Raw genomic sequence first — 22099 nt, forward strand, 5'->3', positions numbered from 1 at the left:
TTCAACTACGTCACCTCCATGATCGGGACTGTTCATAAATCTAATAAAATACACTGTTACGAAAATTGAAGGAATTTGAAAAACCCTAAATTTTTGGATAATTTTCCAAATGCAGTAACTTAGCAAAAAACGGTCATACAGCAAAGAAATGCAAAAGCAAATTGAAACTCAAAGTATCTAGTTTTCAGATCTTGAGTTCAAATATTTTTATGATTGATTGCTTTTAAGTAACCAAAGTAAAAAAATTTTTTAAGTTATCATCAAGCAAGCGACACTTTTACACTGACAGTAGAGAGGTACAACGTCCAAATAAATCTCTCTGTTGATTGTTCTGCTTATAACAAATTAATTGAAGTCAGATATTTTAATTATTGTAGTGCTTTAGATCCTATGACCACATCTAATTTATTCAGTAGGATAAGTTTAATTTAATTGAAAAAATCCCATTACTCTCTATTATGTTATAACAATTTTCTCACAACAGATTGGAATAACATGATCGGGTCAGGCTCAAGTCTTTCTATATAATATACACTACTTTTGAGATTTTTTTTAAGGAAAAAAAATTTGTCATACTTTTTGAAAATTGCACTTTTATCTTGAGGAATAATAAAAAAAAAATGGAAATAAAGAACAATCAAATTTTTAATATTTTTTGTTGAAAGTTTATTCAAGGATGAAAAAAATTATGTACAACTTTATATAATTATCAATATTTTTTCATAAAATTATGGGCATTCAAATATTTCTAGTTCAAAATTTTCAAAAATTCATTTCTTTTTAAAAAAGCGATATAAAAATTTGAAAAAATCATGGATATGTTTTGTTAATAAGGACTACAATATGTAAAAAAAATTGACTAAATAGATAACGATCAGATCCATGATCTCGGTAGTTCGGCGTGGAATGTCCGTTTATTTATTTAATTTGTTTTATTTTTGTTAAACAGAGAGGACGAAGGATTTATCAAGGAAGAAGAGAAGCCACTACCTTCACATGAATTACAAAGGAAAGTTTGGCTTCTGTTTGAATATCCTGAAAGCTCACAAGGCGCCCGAGTAGTCGCTATTATCTCGGTATTTGTGATACTTTTGTCAATCGTTATTTTTTGTTTGGAAACTCTTCCTGAGTTTAAACATTACAAAGTGTTCAATACGACAACAAATGGCACCAAAATCGAAGAAGATGAAGTGCCAGATATTACAGATCCGTTCTTCCTGATAGAAACTATTTGTATTATATGGTTCACATTTGAATTATCAGTGCGCTTCCTTGCTTGTCCGAATAAACTCAATTTTTTCCGTGATCTTATGAATTTCATTGATATAATCGCCATTATTCCATACTTTATTACCTTAGGGACCGTAATTGCTGGAAAAGAGCATGAATTCGATTTACCAAAAGCACCAGTGAGTCCACAAGACAAAAGTACTAATCAAGCTATGTCACTAGCAATTTTAAGGGTGATTAGACTTGTTAGAGTGTTTCGAATTTTTAAGCTATCTAGACATAGCAAGGGCCTTCAAATACTTGGAAGAACTTTAAAAGCTTCAATGCGAGAACTTGGTCTGCTCATATTTTTCCTCTTTATTGGTAAGTTTAAAGCAAAAATTCGGAAGCAAATAGTTTTATTTTGAAAACATCTATAATCAATTTATAAGAAATATTTTAAAGCATTCAATCAACAAGTACACAGAAAAAAAGGATGTTTTGGTGCAAAAAAGTTTTTTCTGCTGCAAAAATATTTTTGACAATTTGAAATGAAAATAAAAATTTTTTTACTTTAAGAACGAAATTTTCAATAATTGAGTCGTCTCGACTTGAGGTTTTTCTTTGTTAAGCCAATACGATACAAATTTCTCGAATTGAAACATATTTTCTGAATGTATATTGATAAAAAAGTATTTTTCATGATACCAGCATCGAAACTTAAAGTTTCAGTGTCACTACAACCAGTCGAAACGAGCTAATTTCAAGCCGATGCTGTAAACAACTGCTAGCGAATTCGTAATTCACAAATATTATTATTAGGGTGATTCGTTTGGAACGACTATTTTTTCTTTTCTTCACTCACACTTGAAAATACACTAACGCAAAAAATTAAAGGAGCAGAAAGATTTTATAAAATTTTTTGTGATTTTTGGAAGGATATAACTTTCTGAAAAATAATCATATCGAGATTAAAAAAAAGACATTTTATAGCTTGAAATTTCTAGTTTCGGTGCATTTTCATCAAAATTTTTTTTCATGTTTGCGTAATAACCGGAGCTCTCAAAAAATTTTGATAAAAATACACCAAAACTAGTGTTCAAGCTATAAAACGCTATTTTTTCAAATGTCAATACGATTATTTTTGACAAAGTTACAGCCTTCCAAAAATCACTAAAAAATTTCTAAATTTTTTGTTCCTTCAATTTTTTGCGTTAGTTAAGTTAAATGAAAGTTAACATTTTTTTTTCAACTCTCTATAATTCAGCCACATTTCAAGTTATCGGGTCACCGTTCACGGTAATTTGATACTCTTCATAAGTTTAGTGTATTTTGGGTAAACTATCAAATAATATTTAAGACCATGAATACATATATAACTATGTATATTTATTTAACAAACAGTACTGATACACGTGTTAGCTTAGAGGTTCAGGATGAGAGAGTGAGTGTCCTTACAGTGATCCGTGGCACCCGGAGCACACGTAATTTTCAATAGCGCCATCTAATGATACCACACTCCTCCCTTGTTAGCCTAGTCCTTACAAATTTAATCTTTCAACAGGTTTCCGAACGCGTTGTGAACGTCTCACCGATACGCTCGGTTGCGTAGCACGGTTACGTGTAATTTCCGCACGATCCTGAAGACTGTCATCAACGTTCATACCTGCTAACGCCTGCTCGCTACTGTCAATACTCGCTACCGGTTCACCCGAACCTTGGATAGATAACAGGGCTATGCTGTTACTCTGGTCGTCCTTAATTTACCTTCTTAAGGGCGCCACTGGAAGTGATAACGGCCTCCCAGAACCGGATCTTAAATCGTCAGGGTCGGTGTAATTTATTTAAGGGGTTATACGCAGTTGCGAGGCTCAAAAATACCGTTTTTTACGATTTTTTTATGGACACAGCTTTTATTTATTAAGTACAAGTGATAGTAATTCTGACAGAGCACACTTTGAAGAATATAATTGTGTATTACTCGTGTCAAAATATTGATGTGCACCGCTTCTGCAGATGATGTCCCGAACGACCTCCAAAAAAAGGCGCTCGGCGGTGAGCACGATTTCGTCGGTTTGGATTATCTGAAATAAAAAAAAAGGTGAATTCTTTTAAAGGATAGATAAATGCAGGTATTGAACGAAGGAATAAACAAAATTTTTATTTTTGACAAAATGGCGGCAATTTGAAAAAAATTTTTCGTTTTCGATGAAAATTTCCGCTCTAAATTGTCAAAAAAAAAAAGTAAAAAATTTTTTACATCTTAGTAGTTTACACATAGGTAAATTTTGTTTTTTTAAACTTACATGGTATCATCGATTCCAGGGCCATAAGAGGGACCTTGTGTAGGATCCTTAGCTTCCAGTAAGTCCAGCTGGTGTTGTCGTCGAGCCATTCTTTCTTCACGCGTGCTCCCTAGCGCTCTCGCATCGGATATCATCACACGCTCTGCGTCCTCTTTCTGCACATAATCATGAGCTGCGGTGCCTAATGAAAGCCCTAATGCACTCATAATGTTGTACAATGATGTTGTACATTCATTATATGTTGCAGCTGCAATGTAAGCCGCTATTTCAACAACTTTAGAGTCACATGGAACAATTTTCTCCACTGTTAATTCTCCATCATTTTGGTCACCTTGGTTTCCAGCAGTCGCTTCTTTTTCCTCGGTACAGGCTATTTCAAACAGTTTTTCAGCTGCTACTTTCACACAAGAATGAATGTTCTCAATAATCAAGTCATAAGTGTTTTGTGTTAAAAAAGCAGGCATATCCATCAAGCCACAAAATTTAGCTGCGCCTTTTAATCCTAGTCCCAGAATTCTCATCACAAATGTAAATCTTCTGTTTATTTTGTAAGAATGCTTGACAAAAGGGCTGGAGTTTATCACACGATTCTCACACTTATCACACAGTACAACAATTTTAAAACCAAGTCCATGGGTAGAAGCAGTTTCAAATTTTGTGTTTCCCTTAAAAGACTTACATTGCACATATTCACTTATCGCAGCAAATACTGTAATGAAGTTTAAAATTCTATATTCAATCGAAGGATCACGTGAAACTAAAATCTCTCTGCATTTTGAATTTTTAGCAGACGCACTAAAACTACTTTCATCCGTTTCAGTAGTCTTTGGATTAAAAGTCTGTGTTCTCTTCTTTCTTCTAGATATTTGGACATTTTCGGTACTTCTACGAGATCTCGAACATTTACGAGGCATTTTTTTAACGTTTAAATAAAATTCACAATAAAACACAAAATTCACAAGTAAGTTTGAACTGAACGCACGACTTTACAACGTAGGAGAACAATTTAGACTGACGAAACACTTCTTTTAGGTTATAATATAACTGGATGTGACCTTCAAGTCTTTAGTATACCTAACTATTATACTCGTATTCTACAAGAAAACAATAGAATAAAGGGTCTCAGGTAGCGCGCCTCATGCGTGCATCTGCTCGTCCAGTTCTTACTGGCCCTACTTTCTAACGCTCTGACGTGGCCTTACAAATTCAGGTATATCTCCGAAAGTATTTATCGGATTGACTTCAAATTTTCAGAGAATATACTCAAATATATGTACATTCCAAAAATGAAAAAAAAAAAACGATTTTTTGAAAATTCTAACTGCGTATAACCCTTTAATTATAAGAGAAGGATGAGGAAGGATAACTTATAATTAATTTACTTCTCCGATTGACACTTCAAACCTTTTTATTTATTCAATAACCTTTTTAACCTTTTTGACCTTTAAAAACCTTATTCACTTATAACCTTTTATAAACCTTATAACCTTATATCTTTTATAAACCTTATAACATAATACCTTATATAAACCTTATAACATTATACCTTATATAAACCTTATAACCTTATACCTTTATTAAAACCTTATAACCTTATACCTTTATTAAAACCTTATTTTTATTAACCCGCAATATTTCACTTAATCTAATTTAACTAATTGACCCGCAATCATTTCTTTATTAAAATTGGCCAACTACCTTTGGCATTTCCACACACTCACACACACAATTGTTAAAAATCGCTTAACCTTCGCGATACTTAATTACTACAATTTTCCGTTAAAATTCTGATTTAATTCGTTCACACACTCACTCAGTCCCCTGGACTTTGTTCTTTTCACACACACTGAGTTTAAATTAATTTCCCTGCTAGAAATAAATTAATTTAGAAAATTATATATTTATTAATTAATTTATTAATTGATTTTTTTCTCTACTTTTCTTTATTGTTATTCCTTTTTATTAATTCTATCACCAATAACTTTTAACTTTACCAACACAACGACTTTTCCTCAGTGAATTCATCGCGACGTTCCCACTTCATTTTAACTCAAGTTCCGCCATTTCTTATCAGCTTTTATCCCGTGCTCCTTTTCAGGTACTTGCTCCTCACAATAATTATTCTTCCCTTTAATTATTTCCTCTATTTAATTATCTATAATTTCATGAATTAACTTAATTTTTCCTATTTAATTTTTATCGGTGACTTTGACTGCGGACCTTTTTATAATTTTTCCCAAGACAATTTCTTATTAATTTTATTTATTTTTATTTATTTTATTAATTTTACTTATAATTAATTAATTTTCCGACTAGCAACTATGACTAGATTCGACAGTTTCCGGTGCGTGAGTTACTCGACCTACCTGGAAGCTTCTAGAATATTTCTGGCTACCTGCCTGGAAATATTTGACTGACGCAATGGCTCCGGCTACCTGCCTGGAGTTAATTAATTACTTAATTTTATATAATTACGTCCGCGTTTAATTTATGAAATTTTATTTACGAAATTATTTATTTAAATTGCGAATAATAGTTTCCGAATGCTAAAACGCGATGCTACCAGACGTATACTATGTATTTAATAAAATTTTCCGGCTTACCGCCTGGAATAAATTTTATAAATACCTTTACAACACTTCCCAATATCAATTCTGTCCTGGTATTGTCCCTTGTCTCGTCCTGATAATTGTCTTCGTAAAATTTTAGGTCTTGTTGTGGTCTCGTCTCTCTCTCTATACTCTCCTCTCTCTCTCTCTCTCCTTCAACTCTCTATCCGTTCTCTCCTTCAACTTGATATAATTAAATTAACGGCGTCCATTATAGCGTCTGTTATCACGTCACTTCGCTGTTCTCTCCCACGTCTCGACGATTCGGATGTTCCGAGGGTTTATGCCCGATTCTCGTTCCGGTCTCAGTTTATAATTGGTCGCGCACTCTTGACTTTGGTTGTCTTTTTCTCTCCTACTCAACTCTAAGTGGGGTTGACGGTCGAGCAAGTGAAATTTCCATTTCCGGACGACTAGTCGCTACCTACCCGGAATACCCTGAGTGGTAATGTCACATGACCGACAGTACACATAATAGATTTTATTTGGAGCTTATTTGAACGCGGTAAATTCGAATTTACCCTGTTACAAATATTGTCTCTACAAGCCACGTAGCTCTCCAAATAGCTTGTTGAATCGCTCGTTCGTCGCCTGGAAGAGTTTCGCGTTGTCCCGTACCTTGACTGCAGGTTCTTATTTGATCAGCATGGTGCTTCCACAACTGATTATTAGTAGTCTCGACTAGATATGTAGCAGGACTCAGTTGCTCAACGACAGTTGCCAGCTCCCAGGAATTGCTCCTGTAATCTTTGGCCATGACCTTCGTACCATTCGCAAACTGAATCACACGACTTCCCGGTGCAATACGTTGTTGTGCTAGTTTTTTGCACTCTATATCGTATCGTAACATCGGCCGTATCAAATCCAATCGCGTTGTAAATTTACGCCCGATCTGAAACTCGGCGGGGCTCACCCCAGTCACATGGGGAGTGGCTCTGCTGTAGAATAGATACCGTACCAATGCCTCATCTTGGTTATACCCCGATTTGACTGGAGCCTTAAACTTCTTTTTGAACGTACGCACAGCATTTTCGGCAGCACCATTAGATGCTGGATAATATGGTGCCATCCGAATGTGTACAACACCATAACTGTTTAAAAATTGTGAAAATTGGTCAGACGTAAATGCTGGTCTATTGTCCGAGACAGTTTTAAACGGAAGACCTCACGTCGAAAAATAATTTTTCAATTCCAAAATAGTTGTTCCAGCAGTGATGTCTTTAACCGCTCGTACATCCACCCATTTGGAAAAGGCGTCTATGATAACAAGATACATCTTGGAGTAAATTGGTCCCAGAAAATCGATATGAAGACGTTGGTTAGGTTCTCTGGGCGTGTCCCAACAATGTAACTGGACCTTAGGTGGATCATCGGCATCTTCCAGGCAAACTTGACATGCCTTGCAAAGCTCTTCAATGTCCGAATCGATGTTTGGTCACCAACTATACGACCTAGCCATCGACGTCATTTTAACTACTCCAAAATGTGCACCATGCAGCTCATCTAATAATTGTCTTCTTAATGACTCTGGCACCACAATCCTGTGTCCCCACATGACACATCCATCCTCCATTGACATCTCTCTCTCTCTCTCTATTCTTATAATGTCATAGTTCACCTTCAATAACTTTTGGCCACCCATCCTTGACAAATTCCATAACAATTGATAATACATTGTCCACTTAAGTCTCTTTTAAAAATATACTTATCAATAGTCACTATATCATTTAAAACGTAATTTAAATACGAGAACTCCTGAGATCCTTCCTTTTCAAGTGCGGCTCCAAACTGGGACTCTTTATTACTACTACAAATTCTTGAAAGAAAATCAGCTGTTTTATTGTCGAGTTCTTTAATATATCTAATAGAAAAATCATACCCTAACAATATTACAGCCAATCGCTGAAGCCTACTCGCTGCTATGATCGGAATGCCTTTCTTTGACCCAAATATGTAAACTAATGGTTTGTGGTCTGTCTCCAATGTAAAATTTCGACCAAATAAATATTGGTGAAAGCTTTTAACTGCAAATATAATAGCCAGGGCTTCCTTATCAATCTGCGAGTAGTTGCTGTCTGTAGTAGTCAATACCCGTGATGCAAAAGCGATTTTTCTTCCTTTCCCACCACATGAGCAATATAACTGCACCAACTCCATAAGGAGATGCATCACAGGTAACTTTGACTGGAAACGATGGATCGTAATGCATTAAAACCTCGTGCAAACATAAACATGCCTTAATCCTATCAAATGCTACTTGGTATTCTTTCTGCCACATCCAAACAGATTATTTTTTAAGTAATTGATATAACGACTCTACGACCCTCGAATAGTTCCTGATAAATTTCGAATAATAATTGATCATCCCTTGGAAGGAGCGTAAATCTGTTTGATTTCTAGGAACAGGTATCTTTTTGATTGCACTTGTTTCTAAGTTCCCGCTAAGAAAATTGCAAATTTTCAAAAATTCGGGAAGTTATTGGTTTCAGTCCGATTTTCGAAAATCGAATTTCTAAGAGATCTTGACGTTTTGAGATTCTAGGAAGCTATCCTGACTAATTTTACGATGATGTCCGAGTGTATGTATGTATGTATGTACGTAAGTACGTACGTATGTATGTATGTAAATATCTGTAACTTTTGAACGGATAAACCGATTTTGATTTTCAAGATGTCATTCGACGCGGCTTGTCAATATCTAAAAGTTAAAAAAACTGAAATTAATCGGTAGGGCTCGTTCAGAGATATTCAAAAAATAAAATTTTTTCAAAAATGTTGTTTTTGGACAACTTTTTATGTGCTCGATGGATTGATTCCAAGATCAACTGGGCTCTGAAGCTTCATAAGCCGCGTCGAATGCCACCTCAAACATCAAAATCGGTTAATTCGTTCAAGGGAAACCGTTGTCGAAAGAACTAAAAAAAAAAATTTTTTTGAGTATTCTCGAAATTTTTCAAAAAGAACTCAATAAATCAATTTCAAAATCTGATCAGTTGGAGAACTCAATAAAATACGTCGATTGTCACCTTAACCGTCTTAATCGGTTTATTTATTCGGGAGATATCGTTTGAGAAAAAATCGTAAAAAACGTTTTTTTTTCGAAAACAAAAGAATACACAAGTATTTTCGAGCTCTAAGAGCTCGAAAATGTATCTACAACAATTTTTTGAGCTCGAGGAGCTCGAAATATGCGGGAAGTTTTGGGGCTGGTCCGCAGGGTCAACCGACAGACCGATTTTTTTATCGCAAATTCCCACGCCATTTTTACTCAACGTATATCCCAAAAAATCTAGTTCTCGCGCGTACAATTGGCATTTTTCTGCCCTAACCGTTAACCCATAATCTTTAAGTCTCTCTAAAACTAACTTGAAACGTTTCTCGTGAATTTCTGATGTTTCTTCCCAAACTGCAATATCATCATAGAAAATAGCTATACCACCAATGTCCTTATGAACATTTTTTAACTCTGCTTGGAATAATCCTGAAGCTAGAGTAACTACATAGCATAATCGGTTAGATGCAAACAAACCCATGTGGGTTGCAATCATTACTAATTTTTTTGAAGCTTCATCTAACTCTAGTTGCTGATACGCGCTATCTAAGTCTATCTTTGAAAAACAAGCCGCCTCTTTAAAATTTGCAAATAAATCCATAACTCGCGGTATTGGATGTTTATTCTTTTTTTAATTTGGGTTCAACGTGAGTTTATAATCCCCACAAATTCTAATTTGACCATTGCTTTTCATCACAGGAATTATTGGAGTGGCCCATTCACTATCAGTTACAGGAATTAAAATATTCATTTTAACCAAACGTTTAATTTCTAATTCTACCTTCTCTTTCAAGGAATAAGGCAGCGGTCTAGGTTTGCAGCAAATTGGTGTGACATCATCTTTTAATTCCAACTTAAACTTTTTTTTATTATATTTCCCCAATGTCTCCGAGAAAACAGCTTGAAATTCTTTGATTATTTTTACTCTCTTTTCCTCTTCTTCCACAAATTTAATTTCATCTGACCAGTTTGAAGCTCTTAATAACTTGAAAAGTCCGAATTCATTTATCCAATCCCTGCCGATAATAGGATTATTATTACCATTAAATACAAATAGTTTTAAATTATATTCAATATCGTTTACATTAACCTTAACATTAATAGTCCCTAATGGTTTCATTGTGTCCCCCTGATATGATCTAGAAATTCGATTAGTTAATTCTAATCTTTCAGTGCTAAAACAATCATCATACGTTTTACTCGAAATTGCTGATACTGCTGAACCAATGTCTAATTCGAACTTAATCTTTTGTTTTTCAATCAATAATTCAACTAACATATCATTAGTACTTAAACTATCTTTACTGACTTTAATATCATCGCATTCATCCACACAAAATAACGTCTCCAAATCACCGGATAAATCTAAATCTTCAATATAATTTTGACCTTCTGCATTGTAAGACATATAATTTGTTTTTTTATTACCATACCTAAGCGTATTATGGTTATCATTATTATACTTATTATTCCTATCTCTATTTTTGCTTTTACACACATAAGACAAATGCCCTTGTTTCTTGCATACATTACATTTATAATCTTTATACCTGCATTCACTTAATACGTGATTATCTTTACCGCAACAGAAACACTTCCTGTTAAACTTTGTCGAATTCTTCCTTTCTCTATTGATGTAATTAAAATTTGTTGGCTCCAACTTCTGCATTGTGAAATTTTCCATCCTCAGGACATCCTTCGCTGCTGACTCCAACGATGTAGCTATTTCAACGGCCCTTGTGTACGTCAAGTTCATTTCTCCTAATAGTCGTTTTTTCATCGCTCCACTTTTTAGACCCCATACGAATTGGTCCCGGATATTTGATTCTAAACTCTCTCCAAAATCGCAGTGCATCGATAACTGTTTTAACGATGCTACAGATGATTTAACATCTTGATCATCTAACTGTCGACATTCTTTAAATTTATACCTTTTAGTGATTGTACTTGGGGCCGGTTTAAGATGATCCTTCATAATTTTATCTAGATCTGTGAAGAGTTTTGTTGATGGCGATGATGGCGCACATAATTTCCTTAACAGTTCATGTGCTTCTGAACTTAAAGATGTAATGAAAAGTGACTTTTTACTATTTTCACTCACACTATCAATTTCCACATAATGATCGAAACGTTCGATCCAACTGGTCCAATCATCATGTAATTTAAATTCACTCAATATACCTATTCTGCCCATCACGATTGGTGTAATTTGTTGCGAATTTTGCCTCGTTTTCGCTAACCTGAGTTCCTCCAGTCGCAATTCTTCAAGTTGTTTCTTCTCTTGCTCCAATTGTGTACACCTTTTTGAAAACTCTTGCTTTTCCCCATTTAACTTTTGTCTTTCTCTCATCATTGCTGCACGTTCACTTTCTAAATTTCTCTTATGCTCTTCTACCCACTTCGCCATCTTTTCAACCTCTTCTTTCGACATTTTGCCACGTATTAATATAAAATGCCGCCACCAATTTACCTTGTTATAATTGTATTTTTATTAATTACTTATTTCCGTACCAATTTCCTTTTTCTGTTTTCTCCTCGTCGCCAATTGTAGTGTATTTTGGGTGAACTATCAAATAATATTTAAGACCATGAATACATATATAACTATGTATATTTATTTAACAAACAGTACTGATACACGTGTTAGCTTAGAGGTTCAGGATGAGAGAGTGAGTGCCCTTACAATGATACGTGGCACCCGAAGCACATACAATTTACAATAGCGCCATCTAAAGATACCATAATAAGTCTCCTTAGTAATTTTACTCGGACTCAGACTGTGTTTTTTTTTTTTGCATTGGTTCGGAACATAATTTTTTTTGTTTTTAGTTAATATTAACTGAATAACGATATTGACAGTAAAAATGCAGATAACGAGATTTTAGGAAATTTGATTCTTTACAAAAAAAGGTCCTTTTAGTTGAGTGGCTCAAGTCCTTCGTTCACTTGATATAGGGATTTTAGTAATTTTGTAAATAAATTATTTTTTGAAAAATTCGACCAAATGCAATTTGATTTCAATTTTAAATCAGTAAATAATTTTCATTTCATTAATTTAATCCATTTATGAAAATCAGAAGAAATAAAATTGATGAGCTTTGGAAAAATTTTTGACAAATAATTTATTTACAAAATTACTAAAATCCCTATATCACGTGAACGAAGAACTTGAGCCACTTAACTAAAAGGACCTTTTTGTAGAGAAAAAGTTTCCTAAAAACTCGTGATCTGCATTTTTACTGTCAATTTCGTTACGCAATTAATCAACTAAAAATCCAAATTATTGTTAAAAAAATTATTCTTAGAACCAATACAGAAAAAACAATTCGAGTCCGAGTAAAATTACTAAAGAGGCTTTGAAGAGTATTAAACTACCTACAAAATGTCGCAGTTGGCGACTTAATAATAACTTGAAATGCGGCTGAGTTATAGAGAATTGAAAAAAAAACATAACTTTCCTATGTATTTTAAATAGGAAAATTTCAAAATCAAATATAAAGTACTTAAAATTAAAATTAAGGGCTGAAACTTGCAAGAAATTTCTTTTCAATGTCTATAACAATATTTTCAAGCAGGAGTAAAAAAAAAATAGTCGCTTCAAACGAATCACCCTAACCTTCATACAGCGGGCAGAAACAATTGTGTTTCTTCCCTTGTAAAGAAACACAATTGTTTCTGCCCGGTGTTAGTTATTTTTACAGTTCCTTTACAGCCTTATTACTCTCATTTGTTTTATTGTCATTTCAGTTTACTCTTCTCATTATTTAGGTGACAGTTTTAATTAACCAAATAAAATTACTAAAAAATGAGTGAAAATAATATTTTTGATTTATTTACTATTCAATGAGTGACTGTAAATAACAGATTTCTGATTCTCTAACAGTTCTGTGCATCATCGGCTTAAAATAAACTTGTTTCTTACTGGCTGCTCACACTGAATCTTGACGTTCCGATGCAGGTAATCATGAAAAATATGATGTGTGACTCAGAAAAAACAGACTAGGGTGAAATTAGCTGCCCAAACCGTGGGCGACATCACTCGCAGTCTGAAATCGTCTTGTTTCATTCTTTGTCACACAATATACTATTATCTCCCGGGATCCAAACTATTATTGATTCTTTTTTTTTTATAGTAAGCAAACGTATTTTTACTGCGAGAACCTGGTATAATTCTTACAGCAATGACAAATTTTATTGAGACTAAAACTTTATATTACGATAGCAAATGCGGTGGTGTCTCCAGCACTTACATACATATCCTATCCCACGCGAAATTGACATAACGGTATTTCGCAGTATTTTTTAGGTATAAGTATTATTACGGCATACCTACGGTATAAACACAGTATGTTTGGGAAATTTTACTACCATATTAATACCGTGTAGATCGTGATAATACCGAATTTATACAGAGCTTATACCACATTTATACTGTTGTTATATCGTATTTATACTTTGACTCTATCGTATTTTCACGGTGATTGTACTCAATTTATATGGCTTGTATGCTGTATTTAAACTTGGTTATACCGTATTTATACGGTAGTTATACCTCATTTACACAATGGTTACGTCGTATTCACACTAGGTTCGCACCGTATTTATACATTAATGTCGGATTTATACGGTGGTTATACTGTATTTATGCACTCATTATATCTTATTAATATTTATTAATTGATAGGACAACACTAGCAGTTGGACACGATCCAGTGGCGAGCACCACACTACTCCCGCTGCTGCTGCGTACAAATAAAGATCTTTATGAGCTAAAGAAAAACCTTTTATGACAAAATATCTAGAAATGTAAGTATACGGAAAGAACAGTTAAAATAAAAATATTTTTGATTTGAGAAATTTTTTTTGATCGGTTCGAAATTAAAACTTTTTTACGCCAAGTAAATAATTATCTTGAATCAAAATTTTTTTCTGAAGTCAACATATTCGTACGCTTAAATCGAAAAGTTTTTACTTGTTTGAAGAGTTTTTATTTTTTGATACGAGAGATATTTTTTTGAAGCAAGATACGTTAATTTTTTATAGCAATATTGCATTTTTTAGTTTCAAAATAATTAAATTTCTCGGAATAACTACTAATTTTTTAAAGCAAAAATTTTTGCATGCTACAACTAAGAAAAAAAAGTTGCTTAAATCGAGAGAAAAATTTTTTCGGAAAAAATTATATATGGAGGAGGGAAAATCATCAGTACTAGGCAGCAGCAGTAGGAGTAGTTCGGTGCTTGCCACTAGATCGTGCCCAGCCACTTGTGGTGTCCTTGGTAAGAAATATATTTTAAAACTGTTATATTTCAAACTTAATAGCAATTCCGGCACGCATACTCCTTCGATATTCAACAGAGTGATGTGCCATTTTTGATGATAATATAGTATATCCTGTATTACTTTAAGTCATTAATGTAACCTTGAATAATTTTCCTCGATATGCAAAAACAGAAGGTGCGTTTTAGGTTAAAACGGGGTATACTTTAGATTTTTGAATTTAGATTTCTCAATCAGGGGTATAGAACGCCGTATTACGGTAAATTTACCTTATGATTGAAGTTTAAATGTCACATTATTACGATTAAATGTCGTATTAATAAAATATAAATATTATATTAATATAATAGAAATGCCGCACTAATACAGTCCCTCGCGGTTTGCGAAATACCGAAATAATACCGGAATTATACGGTATAAATACTGCATAAATATGGTATTACTCGAGTTATTTTAGTCAGTTTTTTTACCGCATTATTACCAAAAATTTACGAAATAAATTCCTAATATTTACGGTAATAAAACAGAAAAAATACGGTATTTTCACAGAATAAAAACAGTAATTATACAGCATATTTATAGTATATTTTCGGCATTTTTGCAGCATCAAACCGTTCTACCCGTAAAAAAATTTATATATAATTATATAAAATTTTATTCAATTATATATAATTTTATATAATTATATAGAACCTTATAAAGTTATATATTCAATAACTGTCATGAAAAAAAAAAAAAATAAAAACACCCGTTAATTCGTGGACTCGATCCCAAGACCTATTTGTTCAAAGTCTGATCTGGTAGCCATTATGCCAAATCACTTACTTGAATTATGTTACTAATTGTATTCAGATGGATACAAACAAACTTAAGAAAATTGAAAACATTAATTTTCACAGATAGTTATTTTCACTTACATGTTTTTGTTTGAGTAAGAATTGTGTGAACCAATACAATAAAATAAAAAATATTACATTTTGCACATTTTCGATGATTTTAAATGCAGAAGCGAACAAAAAATAAAACCACATTTTTTTACAATTTTCTATTTTATCAGCGTAAATCTGGCGAAATTGCAGGATACTGACGGTATTACTATCACAAAAACAACGATTTTATTATTATAACATTATCGTATTATAGTTTTTATACAGCATTTTATTGGTAAAAGTTCGGTGTTGTTGTAGTTTTTTTACAGCATTTTTTCGGTAAAAGTTCGGCATTTTTATAGTAATATTACTGTACTAATCTGGTAACTCTACAGCATAAGTGCAGTAAGTATATGGCATAACTCCAGGAAAAAAACTGGCCAATATAACCATCTTAACACCAAATTATTACGGTAAATTTACGGCATGTGCATAAATGCCGAAAATTTGCATTCGCAAAACTGCGAGGGGTGGAAGTATCGAATTATTACGGTAGAAATGCTGTCTAAGCTCCGTATAAATGCAGCATAAACTAAGTAGAAATATCGTAATAAAATTTCACAAATGCCCCGTATAAATACGGTAAAACTACTTGTTATCGACTACGTTTATACTCTTTTAATACAATATTTGAGCCGTATCATGAAAACCGCCAGGGATAACAATTTTTGTTTCTTGCGTTTTTACTTCATGTTATTATAAGATATAAGAGTGCAAGTCTCAACAAATATTATAATAACGCGCGCAATATTCTTTTATATAGTTATTGAATTATTGTTTAATATTTATTCATTTTTCATTGCAATAGCTAGTAATACATCTATTATAATAAAAAATGCTCCTATTTGCATAATCAATGCATGTCAATAAAGTAAGGTTAACTCATTTAACAATTTTTTTCAATTCTTTAGCAAGGCTGCTCTCAAGATCGACAGGTGCTAGTGTCTTTTCCTACCTACGTATCTTGCTGCAGATTCTTGTGACCAGATTCAAATTGCAAGCCTAGTGCAAGGCTCGTACAAGAAATTAGTGCCAGATAGAGATGGAAAAAGCGCGCGAAAAGTCGATTTTCGACTTTGGAATCGACTCGAAATATTTCGACTCTTAAAGTCGATTAATTATCTCTATAAGTCGATTTTTTTTGACTAAAATCGACTTTTTAAAAAATAAATAACTCAAACACAGAATATTTAGTATTTAAATATTATATTAAGTAATAAACATAAAAGTATCGTTTTTAAACATTTAACAAATTACATTTTATCGAGAAATTGCACGTAATATACGTTTAAATATTAACATTAAATATCAAGATTAAATAGTTAGGAGAACCACATATTTTCAACGATTGATCGTAAAAATATCAATTCATTTAAATGCTGAGGCGATAAACCGCTTCTTAACTGATTCGCAATAAGACCGGCGTGCAAAAACAATCTTTCACAGGGTACAAAAGTTGCTACTATAGGTAAAAACTTTTTAGCTACATTCCATAAGTACGGATATTCATATTTCATAGATTCCCAGACAACGAATGGATTCGGGTTTTGTTGCCGATTAACAGCCGGGTATATTAAGTATTGGCGCAGTTGTATTGGAAGTCCTCCAGCTTCATCAGTATCCGCATAAGAATAACTACAACTCACAGCATTATCTATGTAGGACCATATATTGTCATCAGCTGTCTGAGTATCCTGAACTTGAAGAGCTTTATTTTGTTCGTTATCAATACTTGCTAAAATTGCCGTTGGTTGCTAGACTTATTTCAGTCTTAACGAGATTACCTAAGTCAGTGAAATAAAATAAAAGCAAACATTAAAAGAAATTGTAAAAAATTATCATAAGAACGATTAACCACAACTTAAAGACGGTCAGAAAATAATTGGACTTATATGCCTAGTTTATAGACCTTGGTGAACAAACCTACCAACGTTAGTTATTGCTCGAGCAGACTCTCGGATACTTTGGAAGCCCAACTTCTTGTATCGTGGATCAAGAAGCGTTGCGGACGCGTACAGTTTCACCGGCTCAATGTTTCCATACTTGGAGTCAATTTCTTAAGATAGTTTTTTTTTCAATTGCCACCTAATCAAAGTATCTGGAGTAACATCTTCGATTTTCTGTAAAATATAAATTGAAATATAAATCTATAGTAATTTCAACGAGTGTAATGTTGCAATAAATTGTAGCTTACTTTTTTGAGACCTGAAATCAAAGGAATGGATTTACTTAAAGTGACACATTTTTCCGAGCAAACTTCTTGGTTAACTTGCCAAAGAGGTTTTAAAATATCTCGGACTTCAATTAATGCATCAATTTCATCTCCAGTGATCATGTTGGGTGGCTTAGCTCTTGAAGATTTATCGATCTTAACTTGCAAGAGTACCTTACTAACATAGTCAGCAAGCACTATAAAACGATTCACCATCTTATAACATGAGTTCCATCTGTTTTTAACTTCCTGGATTAGTTTAAGACGAAATATATTTGGTATTTCTTTTTACAGTGATAATAAATCTGACGTAGCTCTTTCACTGTGGCGAAAAAAAGTAACAATATGTTTAACTTTTGACAAAAGCTCACGCAACGTTGATTGCCCGACAGTACTGTCTGCATTTAGATCATTGAGATTGTCAATAGTGTCTTCTTCGTTAAAAGGTAATTCGATTATTTTATTGTCAGATTCAGATGCTGGAGGAGTTACATTGATATCAATAAGTCGCTGTCCGATATTATAAATGACGTGGCCAAAACATGAAATATGTTTTTCTTCACCAAATTCATTTTTTATAGCTCCTTTGATGTTAGAGCCACCATCTGAAATGAATTCTGCTATTTTGTTGTTGTCGAGACCCCATTCATTGCATATTTTTCTTAATTTCAGCCTCAAATTTTCAATTGTTTTTCGTTTCTCCATATGATAAGCACCTAACTCAATTGTTTGCATCTCACTTCCTAATAAATATAAACAATACATTGAATTTATACGGCTAAGTTGAAACTAAATAAAATAATATTTTACAATGAATATGTAATTAATGACTAACCTTTTAAATAGTGAACCGTCAAACCTAAATAGCTTTTCATAGTGTGTTGATGTGTCCAGATATCTGTTGTGAGGCAAACTGATTCAGCTTGTTGAAGCTCGACTTTAACTTTATTTGATAATTCTTGGTATTTACGAGTCATGGCTGAAGTTAAATTCGGCTCACATGGTAAATGATATAGCGGTTGCAACTTTTTTACAAATGTTCTAAATTCTGTCCTTTCAGGAGTAGAAAATGGCATATTATCTACTGCAATCATTCGGAAAAGAGCGTTTGTTACCTGATCATGTCAATACCCGCCACCTAAAGAAAATATAAGTGAAAATATTGGAAAAAAAGTGACTTTTTTTTAGTTAAACAAAAAATTATCAACTCATTTCTACCTGAAAAAGAACTAGCATTATTTATGCATCGATCTATAGGGCCTTGAACGTTAGGATTAAATGTAGTAGCAGATTGAGGATAAGATGTGCTTTTAGTTGTCAAAGAAATTGATAAAGATGAAGAAGAAGAAGAAGAAGATGATTCGATAGCTACTAAAGCCTAAAAATAAAGTAGACCAAATTATTATAAAAAGAAAAAATTAAATTGGTATCAGAAAGGAATAATTCGTCAAAAATTAATATGATGAATAATGTTTATATAACTTGATAAAATAATTGAATAACGTTTACCTTTTTAGATTGAGTCTCCAAATTATTTTCTTCGGCGATCACTTTATTTTCGATTGATCTTTTGCGTGATTGATTCTCTTTATTAACTGGAGGATCAACTTTATGTGCAGATTGTAGATGTTTTATCATAGTTGATGTACTTTTATTAAATAAAAACTCTTTGCCACAAAGATTACACTTTACTTTACTACCATTGTCGATTTTTGAGCAGTAAATTCATATAGCACTTGGAGCCATAATAGAATAATAGTATATAATGTGAAATATTATAATTATTCATAGATACTGTAATTATGAGTTAAGATTTTTGAACTAAACACAGTATGTAAACTGTAAACACATGTAAATGATATCTAAATTCTAAATCAGCTATCTTATTTAAAATGGTTACCAAGGATACCAGCGATGGTATAACTATAGTCCAATCAACGAGAGCCTATCTTACAAAAAGCGTTTTGATTGGTATTTTGTACAGGTACTTGGAAAAGATGAAAAATGATAATGCCAGTGGAGAGATCACAAACTATACCTATATTGCATTACACTATAGATATATAAAAGTCGAAAAGTCATCGCTCGAGAATCGATCCTAATCGACTTTGAGGCGGTACATCTCGATTCTAGAAAGTCGATTATTTTAAGTAAAAAGTCGATTATTGACTAAAGTCAGAATCGACTTTTCTATCCCTAGTGCCAGATTATAACTCAATTCTAGAGAAAAACTATAGCTAAAAAAAGTTGCGCATGGCTTGCTCAAAATCTGCTCAGGGATCAAAATTGACCTTGAGCATTGGGCGGATCTTAAGCAAGCCATGCGTAAGTACCTGCTGTAAGTAACTGGTGCAAGAAATGCGTCAGACACTTTTTCATTGCACCGTGCTCAAAATATTTTGAATATTCTTGCGTACGATACTATGAGCAAGACATACACAAATCTTGACATAGGTTTTTTTGATACACGGTCTTGCGAAAGACACATACGTAGAAAAAGATACTAGCAGCTAGGGGTCTTTCTCAAGATACTTACTCCAGAATCTTGCTTAAATACGTGTTACTAGGGTGAGTTCATTTTATTTCAACTGTGGTATTATTCCTATGGTACAGTGTTCCCGGGTAAAAAAAAATTATATATAATTCAATATAATCATATATAATTCTATATAGATGTATATAATTTATATAGAATTATATATGATTCATATAGAATTATATATAATTATACAGAATTATATATAATTATATAGAACGTTGAGAAAAATCACAGCTGATTATATATAATTATATACAACTATATATAATTTTACAAGATTATAAATAATTATATATAACGCTGAGAAAAATCACAGATGATTATATATAGTTATATACAATTATATATAATTGCATATAATTATATATAATTATATAGGATCATCTGTGATTTTTTCTCAGCGTTATATATAATTATATATAAAAACATATAATTCTATATGAATTATATATAATTCTATAAAAAAAAATATAAAAGAAAGAAAAATAACTAGGGAGTGAAGATACACATGTAAATATGGGTTTAAAAAAAAAAAAAAAAATTATTTCTTTTGTGGTATCCCGAAATTGGAAGTATAAATAAAAATAAAAATTTTGGTACCAATCGGGGCTCTTAATAATGATATTAAGGTTTGCCTCAATCCATTTTTCTATTTTCCGTTTAAATAACACGGGAAAAAAAAATATTTTTTTTTTAAATTTTCTAGCTCACAAACCAATCAACGGATTTTTATGCACAATTAATGTTTTCGTAGGAAATTGAACTCTCTACAAAAAAAGTCTCATCATTTTTTGATAAATCCCACTGTTCAAAAGTTATTTAAGCTTCAAGTCAAATTTATAGTAAATTTTGAGATTTTTTTACTTTTTCGGCGAATGTATCAATCTTATCAAAAAATATCGTAGCAACTGTTTTGTATATAATTTTATTCCTTATAAATTATTACAAATAAAGTTTTTCGAAATTCCGCATTGTTCACACGTTATTTTTTTTTCGAAGTCAAGCTCTTAAAATCAATCAGAAATCCATTTTCTTAAGAGCTTGACATTGAATTGCAAATAACTTGTGAACAATGCGGAATTTCAAAAAATTTTGTTCGTGATAATTTGTATAGAATAAAATTATCTACAAAAGTGTTCTTGTGACATTTTTTGATAAGACTGATACATTCACCATAAAAGAAAAAAAATCTCAAAATTTACTATAAATTTGACTTGAAGCTTAAATAACTGTTGAACAGTGGGAATTGTCAAAAAATGATAAGAGCTTTTTTTTGTAGGGCGTTCAATTCCCTACGAAAATATTTATTGTGCATAAAAATCCGTTGATTGGTTTGTGAGCTTAAAAATTAAAAAAAAAAAAATTTTTTTTCCGTGTTATTTAAACGAAAAAAAGAAAAATGGATTGAGGCAAACCTCAATATCATTATTAAGAGCCCGGATTGGTACAAAAATTTTTATTTTTATTTATACTTTCAATTTTTGGATACCACAAAAGAAAAAAAGATTTTTTTTTTTTTTAACCTCTTATGAGCCCAAAAGTTACTTTATATTACTAAGAAAATTCTCTCTAAATTTCAGCCAGATATCTTTAAAATTAAGCTATCACAAATGAGGGTCCACTTCCCCATTTAAAATACATGCAAAAATTTTTTATTTTAATTTTTCGTTATTAAGACTGTGAAAAAAATTTTGTTCTAAGTTCAACCTGGTATTATTTTGTAGGAAATTAATTCTCTACACAAAAGTGTTTATGCATTATGTACGTCAAACAAACTGGGAAAAAGTTACGGGACTTCAAAGATCGACAGAAATTTAGTCTCCTCAGTGTTAAATTATTATTTGTTATTTTTCATTTTAATTCGATCAAAAAAAAGTTACAGAGATTTAAATGTTAACGAAAAATCAATTTTTAAAAATATTAATTTTCTGAATAAATGTCAACGAAAATTGAACTTGATTTT

General features: G+C 32.3%; 2 long non-coding RNA genes across 6 annotated transcripts in view; one reads left to right on the forward strand and one right to left on the reverse strand.

The window, feature by feature from the left end:
* LOC103571361 (potassium voltage-gated channel protein Shaker) overlaps positions 1–22099 on the forward strand; it is a 162443-nt gene that overhangs the window by 111334 nt on the left and 29010 nt on the right. For all 5 annotated transcript variants that reach the window (XR_008403671.1, XR_001345349.2, XR_008403670.1 and 2 more), the window contains one exon: positions 950–1593. This is a non-coding gene — a long non-coding RNA (potassium voltage-gated channel protein Shaker). The remainder of the gene's footprint in view (positions 1–949; positions 1594–22099) is intronic.
* Positions 17586–18959, reverse strand: LOC128667743 (uncharacterized). The gene is made up of 3 exons (XR_008403673.1): positions 18816–18959; positions 18433–18735; positions 17586–18340 (listed from the first exon to the last, which is right to left on the reverse strand). It is a non-coding gene; the product is annotated as an uncharacterized LOC128667743 (long non-coding RNA).

This window comes from Microplitis demolitor, chromosome 5 (genome assembly GCF_026212275.2).
Source record: "Microplitis demolitor isolate Queensland-Clemson2020A chromosome 5, iyMicDemo2.1a, whole genome shotgun sequence".
In the NCBI taxonomy this organism is placed as follows: domain Eukaryota; kingdom Metazoa; phylum Arthropoda; class Insecta; order Hymenoptera; family Braconidae; genus Microplitis; species Microplitis demolitor.